Below are 17,249 nucleotides of genomic sequence, written 5' to 3' on the forward strand. Positions count from 1 at the left end.
GAAGGAAATATAGCAGACTAAAAGTTGACTCGGGAGCCTGCTGTTTTTATCTTACCCATAGATGAGATTAAAAATATTATTTTTCCTCTGAAAACTTCTTGGTAACCTCAGAATCTTTAATCATGGAATCATACTGAAGTGCTGGCAGACTGGAAGGCAAAACATTTTTAAACATTTAAAAAATTAATACCATCACCTTATTTATCCATTAGTCTGACATCCATCAATATTCTTTGACATCTTCCCCAGGCAGGCTCTGTCCTAGGTGTGAAGGATGTAACCGTGAAAAAAAACTCCTACTTTCTCACCACTGCTCCTTCTGTTTTCTTTTCTTTTTTTCTTTTCTTTTCTTTTTTTTCTATATCCTCCTGTTCTCACTGACTTCTTAGATGCTGGAAAATCCCACCGTGAGGTCCTCAGACCTCCTGTCTTCATCTCTACTTATCTCTAGATCAGAAGTTGACAGTTTCTTTCTATAAATGTCTGGACAGTAAATATTTCAGGCTTTTGCAGGCCACACTGTCTCTGTCAGAACAATTCAACTCTACCATTATAGCAAAAAAGTACCCATAGACAATACAGGAACATATGAATGTGGCTGTGTTCCAATAGCGTGTTTTTATCAAAACAGGAAGGTGTCCTGATTTGACCACAAACCGGTGTTTGTAGATCCTGATCTAGGTAATCTCAAACCATTGGCTTTTAATGCCCTCTAACTTCTCCTGATTCATACATGCATTTCCCCAGGGCCAATCATGGATGTTCAATTGCCCATTTCCTATCTCTACCTGGGTTTTAATAGGACTCTCAGACCTAACATTTTCAAGATACAGCTGATGCTCTTCTCCTTCTCTGAACCTGATCCCTCCCCAGGGTTCCTCATCTCAGAAGATGGCATCTTTGTCCATCTAGTTACTCAAACTCAAAACCTTGGAGCCATTTTTAATTCCTACTTTCCCTTATATTCCTCTGTCAGTTTATCAGCAACGCCATTGGCTCTACCTTTAAAATGTATCCCAAATCTGGCTGCTTCTCATGGGTCTTGCTCCTATCGTTCTATTCCAGGCCATTATCCCTTCTTGCTTGGACTCCTGCAGTAACTTCTTGAGGGGTCTCCTTTTCCCACACTTCACCTATCTTTAGCCAGGAAAGAATATACAAGGTCTTCTCATCATCCCTGGAATAAAATTCAGTATCTTCGTCACGGTCCTCAGGGCTCCATGTGGTCTGTTCCCTGAGCTCCGCTCTGCCTTCCTTCTACCATTCTTCTCCTTGCTTCTTGTTCTCACATCACACTGTCCTTCTTGCCACGCCTTCAGCCTGTGGAGCCTGCTCCTATCTGGGCATCATTGTGCCTGGTTTTCCATCTGCCCGGAAAGCTCTTCCTCCAGACGCTAACCACACACGTCTCTCTCCTGCTTCCTCAGTGAGGTCTTTTCTGACCACTCACCTTGAATGAAATAATATCCTCATTATTTTCTCTCATCTTACTTCATAAATTGCTTAAGAGCTTGTATGGCATATATGTTTGTTTATTTATTTTTGCCTTTCCAATTAGAGTGCAAGCTTAGTAAGGTCAGGGACTTTCAGTATTTTCACTGTGGTATCCCTGTTTCTAGAACAGCTTGTGGCACAAAACACATGCCTAATGAATATCTACCAGCTCTCTGAATAACGAATGAATGAAGGAAGGAAAAGACACATGTTCCTTTTTTTCATAAAGCTTACAGTCCAGAGGGTGATTCAGACAAGTTGGAAGACCCATAACAGTGTGAACCGAACAGGGGACTGCGGGGCCCCATTCCTCTCCTAGATTGTGGTTGCCAGAACACTTTTTCCAGAGAAAGATTTATCTTAACTGAAAACCCAGTGATGAATAGTAGTTAACCACTTGTGCCAGGCATGGACCTCTGGGTGTGCTGGGGCTGAAAGAGGCCAGGGATGCCAGGCCAGCTAAAAGACTAAATGAGGTTTTTTTGCATTGCCTCCCTCTTACCTGAATTACTGTTTAGTACCTGCACTTTTTAAACTAATTTTAAGCTAATAAGTTATTTAATTGACTCATAATTTTGTAATCTGATCATTGCATTGCACTAGTCCCAGCCAAGGCAATAGCTGTAAAATTGGTGACCTTTATAGCAAGCAGAACTTTCTGTTGGTAACACAATAGGCAGTCGCATCCTTAAGGGGCAAAACGTATCTCTTTCATGGTAATGCCCAGGGGCTGTGATTCCAGTGTGCCCACTATCTTTACTCTTTGCCCTCATCTTAATAAATCATTCAGTCCTGGGGAGATTTGATTTTCTTGAATTGTCATGGCAGATTTGCAACGATGGGAAAAAAGAGCCTAATCTTTAAGAAAAAAAACACAATTAATAAAATTAGGCCATCATTCTTTCTCCTGCTTTGCCAGAAATGCAATTTCATCATACTTTTCAGTTGCAAAGCTTACAGACTAAGATTTACCTTCAATTTAAATGTGCCAGTGCTTTCAGTGTGTCTATGTTTTCATTTTAAGCTTCATGAAACCGGCAGGGGTGGGAATTATCCTCATTTTACATCGGATAAGTTGTTTTCCTTCTTCCTACTGATGGCATCCCTTGGTACATATTTGAAAGCTCAAAAAGAATTAATCAAGGAGACACCTCACATTGACAAACACCACATAATGGCACCTGAAGTAGGGCTGTAATCATAAGAATGCATTTCCCACAATAGACAGTGGTACTTTTCAGTAATTTCAGAAACTATTCAGGACAAGTATTCACAGCCAGACGAGTCAACCCAGGCTATTCATTTTGAGCACATGGTAGGAGGACTGTAAATTACATGAAGCCATTAAATTTTACTTCTGACCTGCTAAAAGGATATGGAAAATACTTCATAGTCAATCTTTGGAAAGCCATCATCCTTCCAGAAAAGTGACGTCAAATCATGTGTTGGTGATACGGATCCCAAACTAATCTCTAAGGGAAGAAAATTATTTGGTATGGCATGGGGAAGAAGGTAGAAGGTCTAATATGCTGAAATTAGTAGAATTTTGAAAATAAGAAATTTGAAAATAAGAATTTTCCTAATCACGCCATATCTGTTAATTTACAGATAGAATCCCCACAGATTTTAGATAACACCCCCGTCCCCCCTCAATTCATGTACAATCAATGCCGTGAACTGAATTAACTCCCCCTATTCATACATGGAAGCACTAACTACCAATGTGGTTGTATTTGGTGATGGGGTGTTTAAGGAGGTAATTAAGGTTAAATGAGGTCATAGGAGTGGGGCCCTAGTCCAGCAGGACTGGTGTCCTTATGAGAATGAGAATGAGAAACCAGAGATCTGTCTCTTTCCATGTGCGCACAGAGGAAAGGCCATGTGAAGACAGAATGAGCACATGCCACCTGCAAGCTAAGGAGCGAGATGTCATTTGAAACCAATCCTGCCCACACCTTGACCTTGGACTTCCGGCCTCTAGAACTGTGAGAAAATAAACGTGCACTGTTTAAGCCACCCAGTCTGTGAGATTACGTCACAGCAGCCTGAGCAGGCTACAGCAGTCATGCTGGGATACAGAGCACGTTCAGAACGTGGGTCTTACCCTCAAAGATCTGACATCACAGGTTTAATATACTCACAGTATTTCAGGAGTAGTATCTACATTTGTTGAACACTAAAGTTTGCCGTTAATTATATACACTAAATGTGCAGGTTTTTGTATCTCAATTCTACTTCAATAAATCTGTTAAAAAAATAAAGGACACCAGACTTTTTTCTATGTATCTTATTTCTAATCCAAAGGATTATAACTGATATCCCTGATTGCTGTCTTCTGAATATTACAGGGTACATTCAACTGGTGACATGAGTGCCAGCAGATAGGATGAATGCAGGCCTGTGTTCTAGCTGTCATGAGCCCTGAACAAGTGAGTTCTGGGCCCTCCCTTGGAGAGGCAGAACTTGTGATATGGATTTATCAGTCAGGGTTCTGTTAGAACTGAGCAATCACATCAGTAATTTTAACAGAGATATTTTAACACAAAGATTGGCTAACTGGATATAAGGAAATATCGGGGGAAAAATCCCAGGAATGTATCACAGAGTAGCAGTTGCAGTTGCAGTAAAGGGGACCACCTCTAGGGTTTGGGAACCAAAGGAAGAGGTTGGAGTTATTGAAACTTAGATGTGTAGAAGATGGGTCCCTTTGGGTGAGGACCCAGGTTCCTGGAGGGGATGCTGGCTGATTGGTGTTTACTGTGTCTTCGAGGCAGAGCAATGAGGCCAGTTGTGCAGGCGTTGGAACAACTGCAGACTAGAACCAAGGACAGCACCAGAATGAGGGTCTGTTGCCGTGGTGAAGACGGTTGCTTGAGTGAGGCTAACTGGAGCAGACGTCACACAGGATGGGACAACGCTTTTTCCATCCTCAAGCTTTGCAGTTTCCCTCTAGAGCTTCCTTTGGCAAAACCCAACAGGGAGCAGCAGGCAAAGTATGTTTGGTTTAGTGAATCTTGGTTCTTCATCACAAAACAGAATGACAGAAGAGCTGGTTTGTATTTGAGAATCTGCCTTAGTCACTGCCCAGGGAGGAGGCTTTGAAACACAGGAAAGATGCTCAAAGGCAGTGGACAGCACGGATCTGACACACATTCACTACAAAGCGATAAGCTGTCACAAAGCCCGTGCCTCTACTCCAAGGGAGGAGGGCTGAGGCACTCAGCCATCAGTCAACAAAAGCCATGTCGAGTGGAGGCGCTGGTTAAAAGCTGAAGGGACACACAGCGGCGGCAAGAATTGACACCTGGCAACAAAAGAGGAGGCAGGAGCAAAACAATTTGGTGTTGCTGAGGATGTTATGTGTAGAGGCAGACAGCCTGCTTATTCCAACCACCACTGAAAGTAGCAGAGAGGGGAGAGAGGTACCACGCCAAGTGCTCTGTTGCATGCTCGAAGCCACATCATCTAATCATCAGGACTGTGCTTTTGTTTTGCAAAAGAGGACAGAACATCTTGAAGAACTGGATTAATTCAGTCTGGGTCCCATCGTTAAACTGTCAAGCAAGAATTTGATTCCACCTTTGTCTGGATTTGTGTATTTGCCCAGTATTATCACGAGGCCTCACTGTTTAAGTCATAAAGTGTAAATAACTTGTTACAGGAAGGGATGCTTTTAACAATGGCCTTGGAAAAGCAAGGCTGCAATTCTATACCCTCTGTTATTTCTCCTACTCTCACAGAAGGGAGGACTCCTGGTAGGTAACAAGGGAGAAAACGGAGACGTTGTCGAACTAAAAATGAGGAGGAAAAAGAAAAAGTCCACCATCCAGGGAAGAGAAGTTTCTCCTTCTCTGTTTCTGAGTCCACAGCTATGAGCATCCTCGCTGGAGGAGTGAAGCGATACTAATCTGAGTCCGATAAGAAGCAACTTTATTGAGGACTCTTTTTATTGGGGGAGGGGAACTATGTTCCCTTTTCTCTTCTTTCAATTGGTACCATTAGGAAGGGGCCCAGATTGGGGCTGGGTTTGTCTTCTGCAAAGGAAGCAGAAGCTAGAAAACTGAAGTTACCCGAAACTGGCCCTGAGAACAGGCTCTGGGAGACCTAGTTCTGCAAACCTCTCTGGGCTTGAGGTGAAGACAACTTTGAAGTTTGAAAGTTGGCCGGTCCAGGTAAGCCTTCCTGTGCTGCCAGGACAGCCACTTGGCTGAAGTACCCAGGAACCTGGGAGCGATGGCAGATGTCAAAGCGGGTTCGGATTCAGAACAGAAGAACTTACCATCACCGTTGCTAACCTCCAGTTAAGAAAGTGGGAAAGGGTGAAACACATTTTAGAATAATCTCCCAACCATATGTTAAGTGAGTAAGAGGCAGGTAGGTGGAAAATTCCTGGATGTGGAATATTTTAATCATCAATGGTGTCAGGGTACTGAACAAAGATCCCTGCTTTGATTGGCAGGAGACCCTTTTTAATCCCCGCTGTATTATTTCCTGTGTAATACTCATGACTTCTCCACCCACCCCATTCCTCTCCCTAAATGTACCTTAGTAGAAAATTTAGTATGAAGAGGAGATTGCATGTACCTTGGCCACTTCATCTCTTTTTTCTCTAGGAAATTGGCCTGTCCACCGAGATCCAGTGTTCTCCATCACTGCTGTCATCATCTTAATAGGGAAGGCCTGTCACTGGGGCTCAGGCCTGGAATCCAGGAGCCCTGTGATGGCTCAGATGTGAGTCAGCCCAGCTCTGGGATTCAGCATTAGAAATTCGCTTACACCAGACATAGACTATTTTACACCATATTAGCTGTATCAGCAATACTGGCAATATTTTGCTTATCTGTCTCTCTTACTGCTTTGTCTTAATTTTAAGCTGATTCATAACTTGTCAAGAAAGTGGCATAGAATTTGCCAAATCCCCTTGAATCTAAATAATACCAAAAACATTCTTTCTTTATGCAGATTTTACTTTGAGATGATTTTCTGTAAACTTAGAGACATTAAAGAAAAAAGAAAAGAAAGATATTCTTGTTGTTCTTTGTGGACAATATGTAGAATGATTTGTTTTCTTTTTAAAGGTTAGCCCACTTACATAGGATTTTATTTTTTTATTCAATATTCAGAACTCTTAACTGCATGTGTAGGAACTAATTTATAAGCCCAATTATAATACTGTTCTTGGATAATAAAAAGTGTATATAGCCTGTTATTTCACCAAATCATGGATCTTTAGAACCCTCTAGACAAACTAATATATTTTTACAAATTCATTGAATAGTTATAATTTAAAGGGTCTATGATCTAGAGTAGGTTGTGCAAAGCTAGAACTTGTTATTATTTAGTTTCTTAAACATTTTGTATATTTGTGGAAAGGATATTTTAAAAAATCGCCCATCATCTCATTGCCCAAAGGGGATCACTGCTAACATGTTGGCATATGTAACCTCCTAGGCTGTGTTTGATATAATGAATGCACAACACACATACAGCACACAATACACACACACACACAACACTGTCTTATTTTCCAGAGAGAGAAATTGAATCCCAAAGAAGTTGTGACTAGATTAAATCAACTGTTTTTGTCAATGCGAGACAAAAATCAGAGCCTTTACAGCAGTTTTAAAAATGGCTCAAGAAATTCTTCCCAGTAAGATTCCTTTAAGTACTGAAGGATCAGTGGATTGGCATTAGCTATTTTAAAAGTGCTAGCTGGAAGTCTGTTTTGACTAGCTGCTCTCCAAGACTCCTCATTAAAATGATAAACGCCAGAAGGAGGATGATGACTTAGTGAAGGCTCTAGGAGATAAAGGTAAATCTCACCAGGATTAACACATTTTGGAGAACCACGCACTGCTGCTGGCAAAGATGCAGCTCACCATCAGAGACAAACTGCAAAGGGACTGCCATTTCCCAAAAGAACAAAGGGTGAGAGGAAATCTAGACTAAATTAGACCAATTGGGAATCGCCATCTTACACGACATCTGACGGAGAAGTCCATGTGGAAAATATGCTATTGCCAGATGCAGAATTATTTTATAACATCCATTTTTCAGTTGGATCAGGATATTAAAAATGCTATACTTGAGCCTGACCATGTGCAGTTTGGAGCCGGCATGTGTACACAATTCCATCTCCTCAAAGTCTGCTTCCTCACCGCACTGAGGGTTGAGTCTCTAAACCGCTTTAAATGTGATAATTATAGGCAAGGAACTGTAGATTCAGAGGAGGAAACACAAACATATCATAATTTGATTATATTTTTTTTCCTACAGAATTCAATGTGCTTTCTAAGTATTGCAATTAAAAAGAAACTTTTTGCCATACATTAAAATTTTCATAGTTATAGTTCGATTTTAAATAGACAATGTTTCAAAGATACTTGAGGTCTTTATAATGGTCATTTATTGGCCTTAATTTGGATGTTGAGCATTCATTTTCTGGAAGCTAATTGCTCCAAACATTATTTCAAGGCTTATCTGCTGGTTTGGCCATGGGCAGCAGACATAATGTATCCTGGGTTCATTAAGAAGAATTATTCTCTTCCTCCAGGGCTGTAGCATCTTTAATGGGCATTTTGATATGAATGCAATAAAAAGTGGACCAAATAATCTGACACAGAATTCAATGACGAATGACATTTTGATCAATTATTAACACATATATAATTTTGAAAAACACTTATTTTTCTTATAATATTTATAAAAGAAATACATAGTTATGATTGGGAGAATACAGAAAAAAAAAAGCCTCCCATGAGAAACTTTAGTCATGAATGGTCACTACTTCTGATCACCACTGGCATCCGTCTAGCTTTCTGGGGAAGACACATACACACACACACACACACACACACACACAAATAAACATACACAAATAAGTTTATGGTCCACACTGTTTATAACTTTCAACTCATCCTTTATAATGTGATTATTTATTCATGTCATCAAATATTCTTTTAAAACATAAATTTTAATGGATGACAAATATTCCTTGTTATGGATACTTCATCATATTTACTAATAAATAATTGTTTATATCTTTGATTATTTCCTCCCAATATATTCCCAGAAATAGGATTAGGAATGCAAACATTGTATACATTTGTAAGATTTTTTTGATGAGTATTGGCATATTTCCTATTAAAAAATGTGGCAGGTCACATTTTCACCAGTGGCATATAAATATCTGATTTTTCATAACCTCGTTAATACTGAATAGTATCAGAAAAATAATTGCTTCTATGATGGGCTAAAATGGCGCTGGTGTTTAAAGTCCTTGTTTTTGTTTTGCATGTCAGTTGAACTCAGAAATATTTTCATTGTAGGTGTGTATTTTGTCTTTCGTGCATCAGCTTTTCACATTTTGCCAGTTTTCCTACTGGCATATCCGTCTCTTTTTCCCTATGGAAGAGCAGCTTTTGTGTTAGGGATAATGACCCACTGTCTGTTATTTACGGTGTACCGACCTCCTTCCGGTGTGTGCTTTTCGGATCTTGCTTTTGGCAGCTTTCGTTGCACACACATTTAAAATCTTTATGTGATCAAGGCCATCAATCTATTACTTTATGCTCTCTTTCTCTATTTCTATGCTTGGAAATGCTTTCCTTACTCTGAGAGTGATATTTATCTGGAACAACACATAAAACATTGCTTTACAACTGTCACTGTTTTCAGTGGTTCTCTTTGGGAAGGGCTTGCGGAAGCGAGCAAGGTGCAGTAGGGAAGGTGGAGGAGGAGCTGTGAGGGGCTGAGGAGTGAGATGCCCGTGAGACTTTCACTTCTGACTGTGCTGCTAAGGTTCCTGCTCTTTCTATTAATTACAAGCAGTGGAGACTGATGAGAGGAAGGAAGAACAAGTCAGCGGGCTCTGCATGATCGTCCTTTGGGACGACTGGGAAGATGGGCAGCATCTATCACAGTTGTGATCTCTTTCTGCCAAGCCTCTTGGGCCCCATCCCTCCTAGGGAGTCTGGGGTCTTTGTTGGCCCTTCTGCTTGCTTCTTATCTGGCTAGAAATGGAGGGGGTTCCCCAGGGGGAGAGCCAATGAGAGGTGCACAGAGCACAAGGGAGCATCCTGAGTTGGGCTGTTTGTGAGAGAAGAAGTCATACTTCCGTGTCTCCCACCCATCGTTACCTGCCTATCTTTCTCCTTTTCCAGAGTCAAAAATTAAAACATGCACTCAGATGTTTAATTCACAGTAAGGGATACAGCCCTCTTGTGAGCTTTCATGTGAATGAGGGACAGTCATTCAAGAATGACATTTAAAGGATCAACCAGAAGGCACTGGGAGATCTGAGTGCTCTGGAACTTGAGTCCTGAGGCAGTCACAATCTGTGCCTCCCTACGAGGCTGGCTTTGTCATCCTGACTCGTCCCCGCAGAATCCATCAAGGCAAGTAAGCTTTGATCTTGGCAGCCGTGATCAGAGCTCTTTGTGCTATGGGAGTTATTGCTGGGATTATACACATAATCACTAGAGAAAATGAGAATTGGAGAACAGAACCATGTTAAAGAGTAAATATGTCACCTTTTATTTCCCTTAAAGAGCTGAGGTCTTAAATTATGAATTCAGCTCTACAGTGAGAGCAAGTGAGCACCTTTGAAGGAGATTGTCCTGTTCCTGTTGTTTTGAGTTAGGATGAGGCACAGGTTTGAGACTGGGTAGGGTCCCAGGGAAGGGACATGGAAGGAGGTGGGGCGAATCTATATCTGTCAGAATCTGATATTAAACATAAAGATAAATAATAAGTAAATAAAGCATACAAATGTTTCCCCATGTGTCTGTATCTGTTCATTCATCTAGTTCATCAGAGGACAGACCTTCACTGCAGTTGAAGTGTATGTTTGGAATGGTCTGATTCAAAATACAGGCTCCTTAGAGAGGGATAAATTCACCTTGGGGCTCCAGCATGGGTCGCCCTTCACAGACTCTGATGGTGGTGAAACTTCCTACAGCTGCTGAGCGGGTGTGGCCATCCCAGGGTACATGGGGGGGGTCATCATTGAATTTCTTGATAGTTCCCTTGATTTCTGATTCCGATCTCTGCTGTAGTCAACGTCCTGGGTGAGGGTAAAGACTGAGGCGGTAAGTCAACAAGCAGACCTCTGCTGGGCACCAGAGGGGAGGCACGTGCCTTCTGCTTTCCAGGAGTGATAACTGGAGAGTAGAAAGATGAGACATGCAACTGCATAATTTATTACACATATTGATTTGACCTGAGGAAGCGGGGAAGCTATAGGTCAGCAGAACCCAGAAGCTTTCCAAGAACAGACTCCTGATCCCTTTCATACATAATTTATCTTCTTCCCCTTTATGTCTTCATTCTTTTCTGTGGCTCAAAACCTCCATTGTCCTCCCTGACCTCTCTCCACGGTTGAGCTGACCAGAGTATTAGAACTCTGTTTCTAATTACTGTTTATTTAATTTACATGTGGATTCCTTATTGTAATATCATTATCATAATGTAAGACCACTGTTATCAGGGTAACATAGGATGGAGTAAACAAACTCTAAACTAGCCCTAAACTTATAACGTTACTTAGCTAGCAGCCCACTATTCTTCACTCACCTCACTTGCTTTCGTGGTCCCAAGAATGCAAACTATTTCCCAGCTCTGCATGTTTTCTCTCTTTGTTTTTTCTCTCTGTCTTGACATAACCTGTCTCATCTGTACGGTTTCCCTTGAAATTATTAATTTAACTCTTCAATGCCTTCCACTCTCTACCATAAAGCAGTATACAGTATTTCTCAAAATTTGCTTTGTATTGGAATCATTTCTGGGAGTAGTACCAAGGTTCAGTATTTCTTGCAGATTTTCAGTTGATTTAAGTGGGAGTCTATTTGGGGGGGAGGGCAGTGGACCAGAGCATTGCTAGTCAAAGTGTGCACCTCGCTGTCAGGATGGGCATCGCTGGAGCTTATTAGAGGCACAGAATCTCAGGCTCCGCCCCTGTCCTGTAGAGTCCGGATCTGCAGTTAAATAAGATCACACACACTGATGTTTGAGAAGACTAAAGACTCTCTCCAATCAATATGTCACTACTGCAGTGTCTTCCTTTCCATCCTTTTCAGTCAACAGGAAGCCAAACAAGGTTAGGCTTCTTAGCTTGTTACAATGTGGGAAAGTGCACATCCCAGGAACCGTGGGGCATGTAGGTAAAAGGGAGCTGGAAGAAGCTTATTACGGGATTTGGGGTTGTTCTGTATGATTTTAAGAGCGGTGGGCTGGAGCCCACTCTACTCCTCTCCCTCTCCTCTTGGGTGAAAATGACCAAGACCCGATCACCGAATCACTCCCCCCTCGCCTTCCTGATAGCACCCAATCCAGAACTAGGCTCTGCTTTCTTGGGCTTTTCTTAAAGGGAAAGACTTTTTGGCGTATACAACACAGTGCTGTATGTAGGTCAGGAAGTGGAAGAGCCTGGATGTTTATGAGCACTTTAGTATTTTTTGTAGCATGAAACTAATGACCAACCATGTCACACGGCTGACTAATATTAAGTTGTATAACATGGTACTGTAAAGGCTTTATTTTTTTTGTAGCAATAACGTTAAGACATTAAACACTGTTCCTGACTATTCTTCTTCTGACCTGAATGTCTGGAATCCAAAAGGACTTTGCCAACCTGAACCAACACTGCTGAGCAAGCTGGTGGCCTCCCTGTGTCTTCCTCCACTCCAAGGAGGGGAGGGTGCCGGTTGCCAGGGGCTGGGAGGAGCCGGAGCGAGCAGTTGCTGATCAATGGGTACTAAGTTTCGATTTTGCAGGATGAATAAGTTCCAGAAAACTGCTGTACAATATTGTTCCCATAGTTACAAATTCAAGAAGGTAGATCTCGTGCTTACTGTTCTTACCACCATGTACTAGAAGTAAAAACAAATGAAAGAGATTTGGAAAGAGGGGGAGGAGTCTTCAGGAAGAGAACGTTTTGGAGAGAGTTCAGAGTGTTCGAGTATGGGGAGTCACCCTTCTCTCTCTCCACTGAGAGGAGATCACTGGACATATTTCCTCTAAAGACTATGGTGTTTCTGAATGTAGGGCCTGAGGTCCATCTTCACCTGGTGGTTGTTCCTGTACCTGTAGACAGTCTCCAGCGACATCAGGGAAATCTCTTACCAAGGAGACAGCAAAGTGTCAGAGCTGCTTAGGAGAGGGCCACAGCCGTCACTGGACCCCATCGCCTACCTATTTTCTGTGACTACTGGATTGACAAGACAGGGAATCCTAGGTTTCCATGGCAACAGATTAGCTGGAGCAGGTCTGCATCTCCAGGCAGCCTTCACCGAACTTTGTGAAAGACCGAAGGATCCCATCCCAAGGCCTTGGGTGGACCTCTGCTAGGGGTGAGGAGCTGGCCACACCAAGTCACCTGTATAGACCCTCGAGGTTAGAAGCTTTCATAGGCAGTGCTGGTTAAGGGCCTTGGGGTAAAGTCTCCACCATCAAACATTACATCAGGCAAGAAAGACAGCCCTGACACCCTAGGTCTCCGCAGCTGGACATCACCTGAAAAGTGATTGTGCCCCAGATGTGCAACTTCACCTCTCCTGCAAAGGCTAACTCCCTCTCTTCCTTTCTACCAGGAGTCCAAGAAATTAGATAGAAGCCCAGGAGCAGAGGGAGGGGAGGAAGAAGCTAGTGAGCAGCTGGCCGTTAATGGTGGAGAAAGACGCTGCTTCCTGGTCAGGTGTAGGCAACGCCACAGCAGCCCTTCAGTGCCGATGGCGCACCACTCGAGCACCACCGAGACCCAGTGCCAGCTTGTCCGCGTACACAATATGCAGGGCTCATAGGCCATGCTGAACCAGCTTTCAGGCTGACTAACCATCTGATACTCAAGCCCATAATTCTTTATATTGCTCACGAAACTATGCAGTTTTTGTCAAAACTCTTCCTGAAATCAAGACCTGATATTTCAAGAGAGAGCGATAAGGCTGATGTATTATTCTTTAACGCCTCTAGATCCCAAGCATTCCCCCTTCCTTTGCTGAGTGCTTTTACAAATCACTTAAAGGCTATCTTACCAGGGACTTGGACACTGATGATTACAGCTGCAATTGCTGTTTTGATGCTCTGGGCATTTTCCTGTTATGCAACTTGATTTACCATCAAACCTCTAGGTGGGGATAGAGTCCCAGAAACTCTTGGTTAGACTTTTAGCCAGGCTGGGAGACTCAGAATCAGGTTCTGGGCTAAAGGACCCAGTGGAAGGTGTGGAAGGTGTGGCTGGGGGAGGGTGTTCTAGTTGTGGCCGGAATTTGCACCATGCTTCATATTCTGGAGCTCGCTAGAGGCCATCTCTCCGCTTCTGCCTCCACTCTTGTCCCCTTTTTGGTTTCTTTTTCACCAAGATGTTTGTGATGATATATATGTGGTTTCATTTTCAAATGTTTTCCATGGTCTTTCAGCTGTGTTTCCTTTTAGAGTCCTTGCAATGGACCAATTTGCTCTACTTGGGTTTTTTTGAAATCTATTTTTAACTAAAGCCTATGGAACATCTGATGATTCTCAGTGTTCCCTTTCTTTTCCTTTTTCTTCTTTAAATTAAAAAACCCCTGTTTCTGGTCTAATGGAGTGATTTGTAAATCCTCCACCTCCCCACATCACATGGAGTCAGAAGATCACAGAAGTATAGAGTATTTTAATTTTATTATTATATATCATTAATTGTTATGCCTTCTAAAAGAGAATTTTCTCCCACCAAATCATATTCTCATGAAGCTGAAAAGTCCCAGAGGCTTTTTAGAATGTGGAATTTGAAAGTCTGGACTCTGGGGCTCAGCTGCATGGTTTCAATGACCAGCTCCACTTTGTGCCAGCTGCATGATTTTGGGGGAAGTACCATTATCTCTCTACATGCCAGTTTCAATGGCTGTAAAACAGGAGCAAAACAGCACCTCAACCATCAACTTAACAAGCTAGGAGTAGTAAATGAGTTATTCTATTGAAAGCATTTAGAGAAGTGACTGGCAAAACCAAGCATACCATTGATATATCCTGTAAATGTGTGTTGAGTGCCTGCTAGATCTCAGACACCATTCTAGGTACTAGTAAAAAATAAATGCTTATATATCTTAACTAGCACTAATCGCTATGAAGAATAGTAATGGAGTTGGAAAGGAGATAATATACCTGCATATTCATATGAGGGATTTATCTTAGGGAATCGGCTGATACATCTGTAGAACTGTGAGGGCTGGCAAATCTGAACTCCATGCCGCAGCCTGGAAACTCAGGCAGGAGTTGATGTCAGACTTAAATCCAAAGTTTGTAGGGCAACTAGGCAGGCTAGAAACTCAGGCAGGGTTTTTATATTATAGTTTTGAGGCAGAATTCTTTCTTCTCTGGGAAACCTCAGCTTTTGCCCTTAAGGCCTTCAACTGATTGGATGAGGCCCACCCACATTATCAAGAATAATCTTTATTTAAAGTCAACTGACTGTAGACATTAATCACATCTACGAAATGCCTTCATACAGCAACATCTAGACTAGTGGCTGATCAAACAACTAGACACTATAGCCTAGCCAAGCTGGCTCATTAAAGTAACCATCACAGGAAAGATATGTGATCTCTGTTAGAGAGTCATCAGTGAGTTCTCTGAGGAGGTGGCACGTGACCTGAGATCCAAAGAAAGCTGGAAGAGGGAGCATGCAGACACTGGGGACAAATAACCAGAGAGGGGGGCAGCCTGTACAAAGACCTTGAGAGGAGAGAATCTTATTTGCAAGGATCTAGCACCTTCTTATGCTTTGATAACAACTTTACACTTTTTTGTAATTCCGTGATTTCTCTTAAAATCTGTAAGTTTATACTTTAAGCCTTTTGGTTGTTTAAAATGCCTTACTGCAAGTACCACATAAAAAGGGTAAAATGATGACATATGATGACTTACGAAGTCCAACCCCTCAGCACCGCGATGGTGCCCCCAGCATCGTTCACTTACTTTGGTTCTGCCACAGAAAGTTTTATTTCACCCTGAATTCCAGACACAGTATATCTGTTTTTAAAAAGTGATAAAACAAGAAATCAAACTTGTGTGACTTTCCACGGTTGTTACAATGTGTCAAGAATCCTTGCAAATGCACAGCGCACAGCCGGCGCCTGAGTGTGCACATGTTCCAGGCCCCCACACACGCGTCCCTCCTCCTCCTGATCTGATAAACGCCTACAGTCAGGTGACTCTAAGATGGCCTTTTCTGTGGTCTTAAATGACCTCATGTGTTCCGAAAAGAGAGCTCTTGCTGGTCCTTTAATTTTTTGGCTCAGAATATATCGCAGATTTAGACGTGTGTTCCCAGGGATGATGCTGAGGACTGGGCTCTTTCTTGCTGTTGTTGTTTAAACTGAGGGACTGTTTAACTTCCGTAGGATTTCTGCGGCTGAGGCGCTGAGCTTTCTGCCCGTTTGGATTTTTTTTTATGTCTGTTCAGCTTGATTTGCCTGTGAGGTATTGTGGTTCTAGGCTCTGAGGGTCAGCTCTGAGCCCTGGGAAATTCAAAAAAAGGGATAAACAATTGTCGGGACCTGTCTTATTTTGTGTGGTGTGTAACCTTTCACATTATTCTAATAATAATGCCATTTATGACGGTAGCCTTCTGTGAACTTTCAAAAAGTGGTTATAATAAAATTGTGACCTGGATTTTAGATAGCGCCTTTAACTTTGAATTGTGTAACAATATATCAGGGCCAATGAGAAACTGAAACAAAGTTTTCTCTCCCTCTTGAGAACCCAACTTTGATATTAATGCTTTGTGTTCACACTGAGTTAAAATCTGTACAATTCTGGGAAACAGAACACATGTTGGGAAAAAAAAAAAAGAAGGGTTATCTCATGGGATTTTTTTTTTTTTCTGGGTGAGGTCTACAGCTTAATTTTGTTTTTCCAAAGGGTTGGAGATGGTACCCACTGGAGCTTACCTGGACAAGCACTCCAAACCATCTGAAATTACCCCTTCAACTTGAAATGACCCCTTCAGCATCTTTTGCTTTAGATACCTGGAAGCTGATTTTCCCTCCGAGGCAACAGGATATGTTGAGGTTTTAAAGCAGGGCTCCTCTGATGCTGTCGAATTGCAGTGACCATCCACATCGCTTCTGCATTTGTTAACGTTTCACAGACACGTCTCAGTAGCATCGAAACAACAAATCGGTAGAACTTGTTGATGTTGAACATTATTCGATTAGTTTTCAAAATATCTTTAGGATGGCATCAAACTCACCTTTGTCTTCCCTATTTTGTCAGTTTGATACTGGCTGTCAGAGCTGCCCTGCATTTTTCAACGAGATCGATTGATCTGCCTCCAAGACTTGTATTATCTTTAGTCCCATCAATTATGCCCTCCGTGATGTTCCCAGCTGCTTTGTGATTGGGCAAACATGCCTTACGGATGCTTCTTTCCTAAGCTCACCTAGTGTCCCTAGGAAGGCCATGCTCACAATTAATAATAATTCCCTTCACATCCAGTAGCTCATTGGGCACTTGAGATATGTGGCATTCTGTGAAATAAAATGTACTTCTTTGCCATTTCTCGTTAATTCTCACAGGAGCTCTGGAATGATTTCCTCTGAATTTTTTTTGGTAAATATTGAGATCATGTTTCTTCTTCCAAGTCCTGCTTTTAAGAGAAAGCTGAGTAAGTAGACTAAGACTCGGAAGCCTAAATCACAACCTCTAATTTAATATTTCCAGGAAAATTGCCACCTCTTCATTTTAACTGGAGTCACAAATCCATATTTCTTTTCTCTCTT

The sequence above is a fragment of the Vicugna pacos genome, chromosome 3 (assembly GCF_048564905.1).
Source record: "Vicugna pacos chromosome 3, VicPac4, whole genome shotgun sequence".
NCBI classification, from domain to species: Eukaryota; Metazoa; Chordata; class Mammalia; order Artiodactyla; family Camelidae; genus Vicugna; species Vicugna pacos.